General features: G+C 34.7%; 1 protein-coding gene across 1 annotated transcript in view; it reads right to left on the bottom strand.

The window, feature by feature from the left end:
* The window catches only part of LOC140364864 (guanine nucleotide-binding protein G(olf) subunit alpha), a 61,737-nt gene extending 54,098 nt beyond the window's left edge, over positions 1-7,639 (bottom strand). Inside the window, exon 1 of the mRNA XM_072451251.1 lies at positions 7,565-7,639. The gene's annotated coding sequence lies outside the window, so the exon portion shown is untranslated. The remainder of the gene's footprint in view (positions 1-7,564) is intronic.
* Positions 7,640-14,708: the final 7,069 nt, after the last annotated feature.

Raw genomic sequence — 14,708 nt, forward strand, 5'->3', positions numbered from 1 at the left:
ATTACTTTTAATACTACTATTACAATTACTATTACTATTACTTTTAATACTACTATTACTATTACTATTACTTTTAATACTACTATTACAATTACTATTACTATTACTTTCAATACTACTATTACTATTACTATTACTTTTAATACTACTATTACAATTACTATTACTATTACTTTCAATACTACTATTACTATTACTATTACTTTTAATACTACTATTACAATTACTATTACTATTACTTTCAATACTACTATTACTATTACTATTACTTTTAATACTACTATTACAATTACTATTACTATTACTTTTAATACTACTATTACTATTACTATTACTTTTAATACTACTATTACTATTACTATTACTTTTAATACTACTATTACAATTACTATTACTATTACTTTTAATACTACTATTACTATTACTATTACTTTTAATACTACTATTACTATTACTATTACTATTACTTTTAATACTACTATTACTATTACTATTACTTTTAATACTACTATTACAATTACTATTACTATTACTTTTAATACTACTATTACTATTACTATTACTTTTAATACTACTATTACTATTACTATTACTATTACTTTTAATACTACTATTACTATTACTATTACTTTTAATACTACTATTACAATTACTATTACTATTACTTTTAATACTACTATTACTATTACTATTACTTTTAATACTACTATTAACATTACTATTACTATTACTTTCAATACTACTATTACTATTACTATTACTTTTAATACTACTATTACAATTACTATTACTATTACTTTCAATACTACTATTACTATTACTATTACTTTTAATACTACTATTACAATTACTATTACTATTACTTTCAATACTACTATTACTATTACTATTACTTTTAATACTACTATTACAATTACTATTACTATTACTTTCAATACTACTATTACTATTACTATTACTTTTAATACTACTATTACTATTACTATTACTTTTAATACTACTATTACAATTACTATTACTATTACTTTTAATACTACTATTACTATTACTATTACTTTTAATACTACTATTACTATTACTATTACTTTTAATACTACTATTACAATTACTATTACTATTACTTTTAATACTACTATTACTATTACTATTACTTTTAATACTACAATTACTATTACTATTACTTTTAATATTACTATTACAATTACTATTACTATTACTTTTAATACTACTATTACTATTACTATTACTTTTAATACTACTATTACTATTACTATTACTTTTAATACTACTATTACTATTACTATTACTTTTAATACTACTATTACAATTACTATTACTATTACTTTTAATACTACTATTACTATTACTATTACTTTTAATACTACAATTACTATTACTATTACTTTTAATATTACTATTACAATTACTATTACTATTACTTTTAATACTACTATTACTATTACTATTACTTTTAATACTACTATTACTATTACTATTACTTTTAATACTACTATTACTATTACTATTACTTTTAATATTACTATTACAATTACTATTACTATTACTTTTAATACTACTATTACAATTACTATTACTATTACTTTCAATACTACTATTACTATTACTATTACTTTTAATACTACTATTACAATTACTATTACTATTACTTTTAATACTACTATTACTATTACTATTACTTTCAATACTACTATTACTATTACTATTACTTTTAATACTACTATTACAATTACTATTACTATTACTTTTAATACTACTATTACTATTACTATTACTTTTAATACTACTATTACTATTACTATTACTTTTAATACTACTATTACAATTACTATTACTATTACTTTCAATACTACTATTACTATTACTATTACTTTTAATACTACTATTACAATTACTATTACTATTACTTTCAATACTACTATTACTATTACTATTACTTTTAATACTACTATTACAATTACTATTACTATTACTTTTAATACTACTATTACTATTACTATTACTTTTAATACTACTATTACAATTACTATTACTATTACTTTCAATACTACTATTACTATTACTATTACTTTTAATACTACTATTACAATTACTATTACTATTACTTTCAATACTACTATTACTATTACTATTACTTTTAATACTACTATTACAATTACTATTACTATTACTTTCAATACTACTATTACTATTACTATTACTTTTAATACTACTATTACAATTACTATTACTATTACTTTTAATACTACTATTACTATTACTATTACTTTTAATACTACTATTACTATTACTATTACTTTTAATACTACTATTACAATTACTATTACTATTACTTTTAATACTACTATTACTATTACTATTACTTTTAATACTACAATTACTATTACTATTACTTTTAATATTACTATTACAATTACTATTACTATTACTTTTAATACTACTATTACTATTACTATTACTTTTAATACTACTATTACTATTACTATTACTTTTAATACTACTATTACTATTACTATTACTTTTAATATTACTATTACAATTACTATTACTATTACTTTTAATACTACTATTACAATTACTATTACTATTACTTTCAATACTACTATTACTATTACTATTACTTTTAATACTACTATTACAATTACTATTACTATTACTTTTAATACTACTATTACTATTACTATTACTTTCAATACTACTATTACTATTACTATTACTTTTAATACTACTATTACAATTACTATTACTATTACTTTTAATACTACTATTACTATTACTATTACTTTTAATACTACTATTACTATTACTATTACTTTTAATACTACTATTACAATTACTATTACTATTACTTTCAATACTACTATTACTATTACTATTACTTTTAATACTACTATTACAATTACTATTACTATTACTTTCAATACTACTATTACTATTACTATTACTTTTAATACTACTATTACAATTACTATTACTATTACTTTTAATACTACTATTACTATTACTATTACTTTTAATACTACTATTACAATTACTATTACTATTACTTTCAATACTACTATTACTATTACTATTACTTTTAATACTACTATTACAATTACTATTACTATTACTTTCAATACTACTATTACTATTACTATTACTTTTAATACTACTATTACAATTACTATTACTATTACTTTCAATACTACTATTACTATTACTATTACTTTTAATACTACTATTACAATTACTATTACTATTACTTTTAATACTACTATTACTATTACTATTACTTTTAATACTACTATTACTATTACTATTACTTTTAATACTACTATTACAATTACTATTACTATTACTTTTAATACTACTATTACTATTACTATTACTTTTAATACTACTATTACTATTACTATTACTATTACTTTTAATACTACTATTACTATTACTATTACTTTTAATACTACTATTACAATTACTATTACTATTACTTTTAATACTACTATTACTATTACTATTACTTTTAATACTACTATTACTATTACTATTACTATTACTTTTAATACTACTATTACTATTACTATTACTTTTAATACTACTATTACAATTACTATTACTATTACTTTTAATACTACTATTACTATTACTATTACTTTTAATACTACTATTAACATTACTATTACTATTACTTTCAATACTACTATTACTATTACTATTACTTTTAATACTACTATTACAATTACTATTACTATTACTTTCAATACTACTATTACTATTACTATTACTTTTAATACTACTATTACAATTACTATTACTATTACTTTCAATACTACTATTACTATTACTATTACTTTTAATACTACTATTACAATTACTATTACTATTACTTTCAATACTACTATTACTATTACTATTACTTTTAATACTACTATTACTATTACTATTACTTTTAATACTACTATTACAATTACTATTACTATTACTTTTAATACTACTATTACTATTACTATTACTTTTAATACTACTATTACTATTACTATTACTTTTAATACTACTATTACAATTACTATTACTATTACTTTTAATACTACTATTACTATTACTATTACTTTTAATACTACAATTACTATTACTATTACTTTTAATATTACTATTACAATTACTATTACTATTACTTTTAATACTACTATTACTATTACTATTACTTTTAATACTACTATTACTATTACTATTACTTTTAATACTACTATTACTATTACTATTACTTTTAATACTACTATTACAATTACTATTACTATTACTTTTAATACTACTATTACTATTACTATTACTTTTAATACTACAATTACTATTACTATTACTTTTAATATTACTATTACAATTACTATTACTATTACTTTTAATACTACTATTACTATTACTATTACTTTTAATACTACTATTACTATTACTATTACTTTTAATACTACTATTACTATTACTATTACTTTTAATATTACTATTACAATTACTATTACTATTACTTTTAATACTACTATTACAATTACTATTACTATTACTTTCAATACTACTATTACTATTACTATTACTTTTAATACTACTATTACAATTACTATTACTATTACTTTTAATACTACTATTACTATTACTATTACTTTCAATACTACTATTACTATTACTATTACTTTTAATACTACTATTACAATTACTATTACTATTACTTTTAATACTACTATTACTATTACTATTACTTTTAATACTACTATTACTATTACTATTACTTTTAATACTACTATTACAATTACTATTACTATTACTTTCAATACTACTATTACTATTACTATTACTTTTAATACTACTATTACAATTACTATTACTATTACTTTCAATACTACTATTACTATTACTATTACTTTTAATACTACTATTACAATTACTATTACTATTACTTTTAATACTACTATTACTATTACTATTACTTTTAATACTACTATTACAATTACTATTACTATTACTTTCAATACTACTATTACTATTACTATTACTTTTAATACTACTATTACAATTACTATTACTATTACTTTCAATACTACTATTACTATTACTATTACTTTTAATACTACTATTACAATTACTATTACTATTACTTTCAATACTACTATTACTATTACTATTACTTTTAATACTACTATTACAATTACTATTACTATTACTTTTAATACTACTATTACTATTACTATTACTTTTAATACTACTATTACTATTACTATTACTTTTAATACTACTATTACAATTACTATTACTATTACTTTTAATACTACTATTACTATTACTATTACTTTTAATACTACTATTACTATTACTATTACTATTACTTTTAATACTACTATTACTATTACTATTACTTTTAATACTACTATTACAATTACTATTACTATTACTTTTAATACTACTATTACTATTACTATTACTTTTAATACTACTATTACTATTACTATTACTATTACTTTTAATACTACTATTACTATTACTATTACTTTTAATATTACTATTACAATTACTATTACTATTACTTTTAATACTACTATTACTATTACTATTACTTTTAATACTACTATTACTATTACTATTACTTTTACTATTACTATTACTACCACTATTACTGTCAAGTCAAATAGCCCAGCTCTACTTCTAATGTCTCTTCTCTCACTCTTCTTTCCCACGCTGTTATTTTCTTTGGTTAATTTCTGGTCCAAGTAGGCTGTCTCCAATCTAGGCAGCAGATGGGGCCCTAGGCAGCAGAAGGGGCCCTAGGCAGCAGATGGGGCCCTAGGCAGCAGATGGGGCCCTAGGCAGCAGATGGGGCCCTAGGCAGCAGATGGGGCAAAGGGCAGCAGATGGGGCCCTAGGCAGCAGAAGGGGCCCTAGGCAGCAGATGGGGCAAAGGGCAGCAGATGGGGCCCTAGGCAGCAGATGGGGCCCTAGGCAGCAGAAGGGGCCCTAGGCAGCAGATGGGGCCCTAGGCAGCAGATGGGGCCCTAGGCAGCAGATGGGGCCCTAGGCAGCAGATGGGGCAAAGGGCAGCAGATGGGGCCCTAGGCAGCAGAAGGGGCCCTAGGCAGCAGATGGGGCAAAGGGCAGCAGATGGGGCCCTAGGCAGCAGATGGGGCCCTAGGCAGCAGATGGGGCAAAGGGCAGCAGATGGGGCCCTAGGCAGCAGATGGGGCCCTAGGTAGCAGATGGGGCCCTAGGCAGCAGATGGGGCCCTAGGTAGCAGATGGGGCCCTAGGCAGCAGATTGGGCAAAGGGCAGCAGATGGGGCAAAGGGCAGCAGATGGGGCCCTAGGCAGCAGAAGGGGCCCTAGGCAGCAGATGGGGCAAAGGGCAGCAGATGGGGCCCTAGGCAGCAGATGGGGCCCTAGGCAGCAGATGGGGCAAAGGGCAGCAGATGGGGCCCTAGGCAGCAGATGGGGCCCTAGGCAGCAGATGGGGCAAAGGGCAGCAGATGGGGCCCTAGGCAGCAGATGGGGCCCTAGGTAGCAGATGGGGCCCTAGGCAGCAGATGGGGCAAAGGGCAGCAGATGGGGCCCTAGGCAGCAGAAGGGGCCCTAGGCAGCAGATGGGGCAAAGGGCAGCAGATGGGGCCCTAGGCAGCAGATGGGGCCCTAGGCAGCAGATGGGGCAAAGGGCAGCAGATGGGGCCCTAGGCAGCAGATGGGGCCCTAGGTAGCAGATTGGGCAAAGGGCAGCAGATGGGGCAAAGGGCAGCAGATGGGGCCCTAGGCAGGTGAAGCTGCAGGACTAATCGGGCAGGTCCAGGTGCAGGGTTAGGGTTAGGGTGAACAGGAGGATAGAGATGCTCGGCTGAGATGATTTGCTTGACTTAAACCTGCTCAAAAGTATTTCATTTGCTTGGAGCAGTTCCATGTTATATTTTCTAACTGTAAGAAGCAAAATCATTAGAGTAAAGTAGGTATAATTTTGGCCTCATCTTAGGTTTAGCAGCTTAAACTGAATAATTGTTTGCATTGGCATGTTCATTTATATTTAAGTTTTATGTAATGGAATATTTTATTTAATGGTTAATGTTGGGAAACAGTTGTTAACCTTAAAGCAATTTAGATAATTTAGGCCAAATTATGAAACTACTTAAAACAATGTATTTATTTATTTATTAAGAACTGAATTAGTTAATTGTTTAAATTAAGACTATATCATTTCTGTATGGAATGATTAAAAAGTATTAAAATACTATTTCTGTAAAATGTTTAAAAGATAACAGGAATTAAGTGCATTATTTTTGCTTTAGTTTAAGGGTTTTGAGCTGCTTCTGCTTCTGCTTCTGCATCTGCTGTAACCAATACAAGTTTGAAGCCGAGTTAAGACTTGTGTCTCTTTCCTGGGTCTTTCAAGTTGGACCAGCGTTTATCCAGGATCAACTTGACAGGACTGTCAATAAAACCCATATAAACTTGACAATTACTATTACTATTATTACTACTATTACCATGACTATTACTATTACTATTACAATTACTATTACTGTAGAAAACACTGAACTCACTGGAAGTTAACTTTGTCGACCTGGAACCGAGTCTCAATGATCCCAGAAGTCAGGACTCGGCACCGCAGCAGATCCTGGACCAAACAGAGTCCTAGTTTAGTCCTGGTTTAGTCCTGGTTTAGACCTGGTTTAGTCCTGGTTTAGTCCTGGTTTAGACCTGGTTTAGTCCTGGTTTAGACCTGGTTTAGTCCTGGTTTAGTCCTGGTTTAGACCTGGTTTAGTCCTGGTTTAGTCCTGGTTTAGACCTGGTTTAGTCCTGGTTTAGACCTGGTTTAGTCCTGGTTTAGTCGTGGTTTAGTCCTGGTTTAGACCTGGTTTAGTCCTGGTTTAGTCCTGGTTTAGTCCTGGTTTAGTCCTGGTTTAGTCCTAGTTTAGTCCTGGTTTAGTCCTGGTTTAGACCTGGTTTAGTCCTGGTTTAGTCCTGGTTTAGACCTGGTTTAGTCCTGGTTTAGTCCTGGCTTAGTCCTGGTTTAGACCTGGTTTAGTCCTGGTTTAGTCCTGGTTTAGTCCTGGTTTAGACCTGGTTTAGTCCTGGTTTAGTCCTGGTTTAATCCTGGTTTAATCCTGGTTTAGTCCTGGTTTAGACCTGGTTTAGTCCTGGTTTAGTCCTGGTTTAGTCCTGGTTTAGACCTGGTTTAGTCCTGGTTTAGTCCTGGTTTAGTCCTGGTTTAGTCCTGGTTTAATCCTGGTTTAGTCCTGGTTTAGACCTGGTTTAGTCCTGGTTTAGTCCTGGTTTAGACCTGGTTTAGACCTGGTTTAGTCCTGGTTTAATCCTGGTTTAATCCTGGTTTAGTCCTGGTTTAGACCTGGTTTAGTCCTGGTTTAGTCCTGGTTTAGTCCTGGTTTAGACCTGGTTTAGTCCTGGTTTAATCCTGGTTTAGTCCTGGTTTAGTCCTGGTTTAGACCTGGTTTAGTCCTGGTTTAGTCCTGGTTTAGTCCTGGTTTAGACCTGGTTTAGTCCTGGTTTAGTCCTGCTTTAGTCCTGGTTTAGTCCTGGTTTTGTCTTGGTTTAGTCCTGGTTTAGTCCTGGTTTAGTCCTGGTTTAGTCCTGGTTTTGTCCTGGTTTTGTCCTGGTTTAGACCTGGTTTAGTCCTGGTTTAGTCCTGGTTTGACCTGGTTTTGTACTGGTTTAGACCTGGTTTAGTTCTGGTTCGACCTGGTTTAGTCCTGGTTTAGTCCTGGTTTAGTCCTGGTTTAGTCCTGGTTTAGTCCTGGTTTAGACCTGGTTTAGTCCTGGTTTAGTCCTGGTTTAGTCCTGGTTTAGACCTGGTTTAGTCCTGGTTTGGACCTGGTTTAGTCCTGGTTTAGTCCTGGTTTAGTCCTGGTTTAGTCCTGGTTTAGTCCTGGTTTAGTCCTGGTTTAGTCCTGCTTTAGTCCTGGTTTAGTCCTGGTTTTGTCTTGGTTTAGTCCTGGTTTAGTCCTGGTTTAGTCCTGGTTTAGACCTTGTTTAGTCCTGGTTTAGTCCTGGTTTAGTCCTGGTTTAGTCCTGGTTTAGACCTGGTTTAGTCCTGGTTTAGTCCTGGTTTAGACCTGGTTTAGTCCTGGTTTGGACGTGGTTTAGTCCTTGTTTAGTCCTTGTTTAGTCCTGGTTTAGTCCTGGTTTAGACCTGGTTTAGTCCTGGTTTAATCCTGGTTTAATCCTGGTTTAGTCCTGGTTTAGACCTGGTTTAGTCCTGGTTTAATCCTGGTTTAATCCTGGTTTAGTCCTGGTTTAGACCTGGTTTAGTCCTGGTTTAGTCCTAGTTTAGTCCTGGTTTGGACTTGGTTTAGTCTTGGTTTTTGTCCTGGTTTAGTCCTGGTTTAGACCTGGTTTAGTCCTAGTTTAGTCCTGGTTTAGTCCTAGTTTAGTCCTGGTTTAGTCCTGGTTTAGACCTGGTTTAGTCCTGGTTTAGTCCTGGTTTAGACCTGGTTTAGTCCTGGTTTAGTCCTGGCTTAGTCCTGGTTTAGACCTGGTTTAGTCCTGGTTTAGACCTGGTTTAGTCCTGGTTTAGTCCTGGTTTAGTCCTGGTTTAGACCTGGTTTAGTCCTGGTTTAATCCTGGTTTAATCCTGGTTTAGTCCTGGTTTAGACCTGGTTTAGTCCTGGTTTAGTCCTGGTTTAGTCCTGGTTTAGACCTGGTTTAGTCCTGGTTTAATCCTGGTTTAGTCCTGGTTTAGACCTGGTTTAGTCCTGGTTTAGTCCTGGTTTAGACCTGGTTTAGTCCTGGTTTGGAACTGTTTTAGGCCTGGTTTAGTCCTGGCTTAGTCCTGGTTTAGACCTGGTTTAGTCCTGGTTTAGTCCTGGTTTAGTCCTGGTTTAGTCCTGGTTTAGACCTGGTTTAGTCCTGGTTTAGTCCTGGTTTAGTCCTGGTTTAGACCTGGTTTAGTCCTGGTTTAGTCCTGGTTTAGTCCTGGTTTAGACCTGGTTTAGTCCTGGTTTAGTCCTGGTTTAGTCCTGGTTTAGTCCTGGTTTAGATCTGGTTTAGTCCTGGTTTAGTCCTGGTTTAGACCTGGTTTAGTCCTGGTTTAGTCCTGGTTTAGTCCTGGTTTAGTCCTGGTTTAGACCTGGTTTAGTCCTGGTTTTGTCTTGGTTTAGTCCTGGTTTAGTCCTGGTTTAGTCCTGGTTTAGACCTTGTTTAGTCCTGGTTTAGTCCTGGTTTAGTCCTGGTTTAGTCCTGGTTTAGTCCTGGTTTAGTCCTGGTTTTGTCTTGGTTTAGTCCTGGTTTAGTCCTGGTTTAGTCCTGGTTTAGACCTTGTTTAGTCCTGGTTTAGTCCTGGTTTGGACCTGGTTTAGTCCTTGTTTAGTCCTTGTTTAGTCCTGGTTTAGTCCTGGTTTAGACCTGGTTTAGTCCTGGTTTAGTCCTGGTTTAGTCCTGGTTTAGACCTGGTTTAGTCCTGGTTTAGTCCTGGTTTAGTCCTGGTTTAGTCTTGGTTTAGTCCTGGTTTAGTCCTGGTTTAGTCCTGGTTTAAACCTGGTTTAGTCCTGGTTTAGTCCTGGTTTAGACCTGGTTTAGTCCTGGTTTAGTCCTGGTTTAGTCCTGGTTTGGACTTGGTTTAGTCTTGTTTTTTGTCCTGGTTTAGTCCTGGTTTAGACCTGGTTTAGTCCTGGTTTAGACCTGGTTTAGTCCTGGTTTAGTCCTGGCTTAGTCCTGGTTTAGACCTGGTTTAGTCCTGGTTTAGTCCTGGTTTAGTCCTGGTTTAATCCTGGTTTAATCCTGGTTTAGTCCTGGTTTAGACCTGGTTTAGTCCTGGTTTAGTCCTGGTTTAGTCCTGGTTTAGTCTTGGTTTAGTCCTGGTTTAGTCCTGGTTTAGTCCTGGTTTAGTCCTGGTTTAGTCCTGGTTTAGTCCTGGTTTAGACCTGGTTTAGTCCTGGTTTAATCCTGGTTTAATCCTGGTTTAGTCCTGGTTTAGACCTGGTTTAGTCCTGGTTTAGTCCTGGTTTAGTCCTGGTTTAGACCTGGTTTAGTCCTGGTTTAATCCTGGTTTAGTCCTGGTTTAGTCCTGGTTTAGACCTGGTTTAGTCCTGGTTTAGTCCTGGTTTAGACCTGGTTTAGTCCTGGTTTGGAACTGTTTTAGGCCTGGTTTAGTCCTGGCTTAGTCCTGGTTTAGACCTGGTTTAGTCCTGGTTTAGTCCTGGTTTAGTCCTGGTTTAGTCCTGGTTTGGACCTGGTTTAGTCCTGGTTTAGTCCTGGTTTAGTCCTGGTTTAGTCCTGGTTTAGACCTGGTTTAGACCTGGTTTAGTCCTGGTTTAGTCCTGGTTTAGACCTGGTTTAGTCCTGGTTTAGTCCTGGTTTAGTCCTGGTTTAGTCCTGGTTTAGACCTGGTTTAGTCCTGGTTTAGTCCTGGTTTAGTCTTGGTTTAGTCCTGGTTTAGTCCTGGTTTAGTCCTGGTTTAGACCTGGTTTAGTCCTGGTTTAGTCCTGGTTTAGTCCTGGTTTAGACTTGGTTTAGTCTTGTTTTTTGTCCTGGTTTAGTCCTGGTTTAGACCTGGTTTAGTCCTGGTTTAGACCTGGTTTAGTCCTGGTTTAGTCCTGGCTTAGTCCTGGTTTAGACCTGGTTTAGTCCTGGTTTAGTCCTGGTTTAGTCCTGGTTTAGTCCTGGTTTAATCCTGGTTTAATCCTGGTTTAGTCCTGGTTTAGACCTGGTTTAGTCCTGGTTTAGTCCTGGTTTAGTCCTGGTTTAGTCTTGGTTTAGTCCTGGTTTAGTCCTGGTTTAATCCTGGTTTAGTCCTGGTTTAGTCCTGGTTTAGACCTGGTTTAGTCCTGGTTTAATCCTGGTTTAATCCTGGTTTAGTCCTGGTTTAGACCTGGTTTAGTCCTGGTTTAGTCCTGGTTTAGTCCTGGTTTAGACCTGGTTTAGTCCTGGTTTAATCCTGGTTTAGTCCTGGTTTAGTCCTGGTTTAGACCTGGTTTAGTCCTGGTTTAATCCTGGTTTAATCCTGGTTTAGTCCTGGTTTAGACCTGGTTTAGTCCTGGTTTAATCCTGGTTTAATCCTGGTTTAGTCCTGGTTTAGACCTGGTTTAGTCCTGGTTTAGTCCTAGTTTAGTCCTGGTTTGGACTTGGTTTAGTCTTGGTTTTTGTCCTGGTTTAGTCCTGGTTTAGACCTGGTTTAGTCCTAGTTTAGTCCTGGTTTAGTCCTAGTTTAGTCCTGGTTTAGTCCTGGTTTAGACCTGGTTTAGTCCTGGTTTAGTCCTGGTTTAGACCTGGTTTAGTCCTGGTTTAGTCCTGGCTTAGTCCTGGTTTAGACCTGGTTTAGTCCTGGTTTAGACCTGGTTTAGTCCTGGTTTAGTCCTGGTTTAGTCCTGGTTTAGACCTGGTTTAGTCCTGGTTTAATCCTGGTTTAATCCTGGTTTAGTCCTGGTTTAGACCTGGTTTAGTCCTGGTTTAGTCCTGGTTTAGTCCTGGTTTAGACCTGGTTTAGTCCTGGTTTAATCCTGGTTTAGTCCTGGTTTAGACCTGGTTTAGTCCTGGTTTAGTCCTGGTTTAGACCTGGTTTAGTCCTGGTTTGGAACTGTTTTAGGCCTGGTTTAGTCCTGGCTTAGTCCTGGTTTAGACCTGGTTTAGTCCTGGTTTAGTCCTGGTTTAGTCCTGGTTTAGTCCTGGTTTAGACCTGGTTTAGTCCTGGTTTAGTCCTGGTTTAGTCCTGGTTTAGACCTGGTTTAGTCCTGGTTTAGTCCTGGTTTAGTCCTGGTTTAGACCTGGTTTAGTCCTGGTTTAGTCCTGGTTTAGTCCTGGTTTAGTCCTGGTTTAGATCTGGTTTAGTCCTGGTTTAGTCCTGGTTTAGACCTGGTTTAGTCCTGGTTTAGTCCTGGTTTAGTCCTGGTTTAGTCCTGGTTTAGACCTGGTTTAGTCCTGGTTTTGTCTTGGTTTAGTCCTGGTTTAGTCCTGGTTTAGTCCTGGTTTAGACCTTGTTTAGTCCTGGTTTAGTCCTGGTTTAGTCCTGGTTTAGTCCTGGTTTAGTCCTGGTTTAGTCCTGGTTTTGTCTTGGTTTAGTCCTGGTTTAGTCCTGGTTTAGTCCTGGTTTAGACCTTGTTTAGTCCTGGTTTAGTCCTGGTTTGGACCTGGTTTAGTCCTTGTTTAGTCCTTGTTTAGTCCTGGTTTAGTCCTGGTTTAGACCTGGTTTAGTCCTGGTTTAGTCCTGGTTTAGTCCTGGTTTAGTCCTGGTTTAGTCCTGGTTTAGACCTGGTTTAGTCCTGGTTTAGTCCTGGTTTAGTCCTGGTTTAGTCTTGGTTTAGTCCTGGTTTAGTCCTGGTTTAGTCCTGGTTTAAACCTGGTTTAGTCCTGGTTTAGTCCTGGTTTAGACCTGGTTTAGTCCTGGTTTAGTCCTGGTTTAGTCCTGGTTTGGACTTGGTTTAGTCTTGTTTTTTGTCCTGGTTTAGTCCTGGTTTAGACCTGGTTTAGTCCTGGTTTAGACCTGGTTTAGTCCTGGTTTAGTCCTGGCTTAGTCCTGGTTTAGACCTGGTTTAGTCCTGGTTTAGTCCTGGTTTAGTCCTGGTTTAATCCTGGTTTAATCCTGGTTTAGTCCTGGTTTAGACCTGGTTTAGTCCTGGTTTAGTCCTGGTTTAGTCCTGGTTTAGTCTTGGTTTAGTCCTGGTTTAGTCCTGGTTTAATCCTGGTTTAGTCCTGGTTTAGACCTGGTTTAGTCCTGGTTTAGTCCTGGTTTAGTCCTGGTTTAGACCTGGTTTAGTCCTGGTTTAATCCTGGTTTAATCCTGGTTTAGTCCTGGTTTAGACCTGGTTTAGTCCTGGTTTAGTCCTGGTTTAGTCCTGGTTTAGACCTGGTTTAGTCCTGGTTTAATCCTGGTTTAGTCCTGGTTTAGTCCTGGTTTAGACCTGGTTTAGTCCTGGTTTAGTCCTGGTTTAGACCTGGTTTAGTCCTGGTTTGGAACTGTTTTAGGCCTGGTTTAGTCCTGGCTTAGTCCTGGTTTAGACCTGGTTTAGTCCTGGTTTAGTCCTGGTTTAGTCCTGGTTTAGTCCTGGTTTAGACCTGGTTTAGTCTTGGTTTAGTCCTGGTTTAGTCCTGGTTTGGACTTGGTTTAGTCCTGGTTTAGTCCTGGTTTGGAACTGTTTTAGGCCTGGTTTAGTCCTGGCTTAGTCCTGGTTTAGACCTGGTTTAGTCCTGGTTTAGTCCTGGTTTAGTCCTGGTTTAGTCCTGGTTTAGACCTGGTTTAGTCTTGGTTTAGTCCTGGTTTAGTCCTGGTTTGGACTTGGTTTAGTCCTGGTTTAATCCTGGTTTAGTCCTGGTTTAATCCTGGTTTAATCCTGGTTTAGTCCTGGTTTAATCCTGGTTTAATCCTGGTTTAGTCCTGGTTTAGTCCTGGTTTAGACCTGGTTTAGTCCTGGTTTAGTCCTGGTTTAGTCCTGGTTTAGACCTGGTTTAGTCCTGGTTTAATCCTGGTTTAATCCTGGTTTAGTCCTGGTTTAGACCTTGTTTAGTCCTGGTTTAGTCCTGGTTTAGTCCTGGTTTAGACCTGGTTTAATCCTGGTTTAGTCCTGGTTTAGTCCTGGTTTAGACCTGGTTTAGTCCTGGTTTAGTCCTGGTTTTGTCTTGGTTTAGTCCTGGTTTAGTCCTGGTTTAGTCCTGGTTTAGACCTTGTTTAGTCCTGGTTTAGTCCTGGTTTAGTCCTGGTTTAGACCTGGTTTAGTCCTGGTTTAGTCCTGGTTTAGT

This window comes from Eucyclogobius newberryi, unplaced genomic scaffold (assembly GCF_026437365.1).
Source record: "Eucyclogobius newberryi isolate DKJ021-1_F unplaced genomic scaffold, fEucNew1.0.hap1 SCAF_18, whole genome shotgun sequence".
Classification (NCBI taxonomy): domain Eukaryota; kingdom Metazoa; phylum Chordata; class Actinopteri; order Gobiiformes; family Gobiidae; genus Eucyclogobius; species Eucyclogobius newberryi.